The sequence below is a fragment of the Sinocyclocheilus rhinocerous genome, unplaced genomic scaffold, assembly GCF_001515625.1.
Source record: "Sinocyclocheilus rhinocerous isolate Xijiao unplaced genomic scaffold, SAMN03320098_v1.1 scaffold329, whole genome shotgun sequence".
Taxonomy (NCBI): Eukaryota; Metazoa; Chordata; class Actinopteri; order Cypriniformes; family Cyprinidae; genus Sinocyclocheilus; species Sinocyclocheilus rhinocerous.
In genome coordinates, this window is record NW_015652820.1 from 1 (window position 1) to 366 (window position 366).

Below are 366 nucleotides of genomic sequence, written 5' to 3' on the forward strand. Positions count from 1 at the left end.
TTTCAGGAAATAAAAGATGACTTTGAACCCTCAACTAGGAGTCACGCAATACCATGTCTAAAAAAATTTCTAGCAAACCTTCGTTTTTGGCCTCTGGTTTTTTTCAACGTACTGTGGCTTCTTTAGTTCTTTATTGTTTATTCACGACTACGCTAATTTGCGCTGCGCTTGGTTAGGGGTGTGCGATAGGACGATTTTTGATCGTGGACTATAAAAATGTCTCCACTATCTGCTTTTGAAGAAATATCGTAGTATCGTGCTACAGCGCACATTCTATCAACTGCAGTTCTGGCGCCACCGTATCAATATAATGTACAACGCGACATACATTCGCATCAGTGTTAAAGGGATAGTTCACCCAAAAAT